This window comes from Mastomys coucha, unplaced genomic scaffold (genome assembly GCF_008632895.1).
Source record: "Mastomys coucha isolate ucsf_1 unplaced genomic scaffold, UCSF_Mcou_1 pScaffold22, whole genome shotgun sequence".
Lineage (NCBI taxonomy): Eukaryota > Metazoa > Chordata > Mammalia > Rodentia > Muridae > Mastomys > Mastomys coucha.
The window spans coordinates 65000723-65001402 of NW_022196905.1; positions in this window are offsets into that span (position 1 = coordinate 65000723).

Below are 680 nucleotides of genomic sequence, written 5' to 3' on the forward strand. Positions count from 1 at the left end.
TCTCTCTCTCTCTCTCCCCCTCTCTCTCTTTCTCCAAGAGACCTTGACTGGTAACTCCTATCCTAGAAGTGGCAGCCCACCAGCACCTTGATGCTCATTCTGTGTCCAGATGGTCCTTCTCAGTTTCTGTGGCTGCATTACCAAAACTGAGCATCCCAACAGCATACACCAGAAGAAACTTGGCATTCCACCCAGCAGACTACATTCCCTGCAGATCTGGGCTAGATTCAATGATACCACTAACTGAGCAGAAAAATGCTGCTTCCTATTGCTGCATATTCAGACATTACTTGTCAGACCAAAACTACATCAGGCTGGATTCTCCAACACAGCCTCCCCAGTTGGGGCTTAAGGGCACAGCTGAGGATCCCCGTGGACTGTTGTAATATAATACACTAACATTCCTGCAGGCCTTATATCTGTATTGTTGGGTAGAGTTCCATTCTGCTGGTTTTTTTTTTACCCTAGCAATCAGTCTTAACTATGTACAGACCCTCCACCATGACCAACTTTCCTGTCTAGACTCACTGCCAGGGAGTATTTTAGGCCCTCAGTTTAGTTCTTTTGCACTGAAGCATCTAGATTACCTAGTGCTTTTAGATTTGTTACATGCCTAGTCTGCCCACTATCCTCGTAGTCTCTCTCTCTTCCTCCTCCTCCTCCTCCTCCTCCTCCTCCTC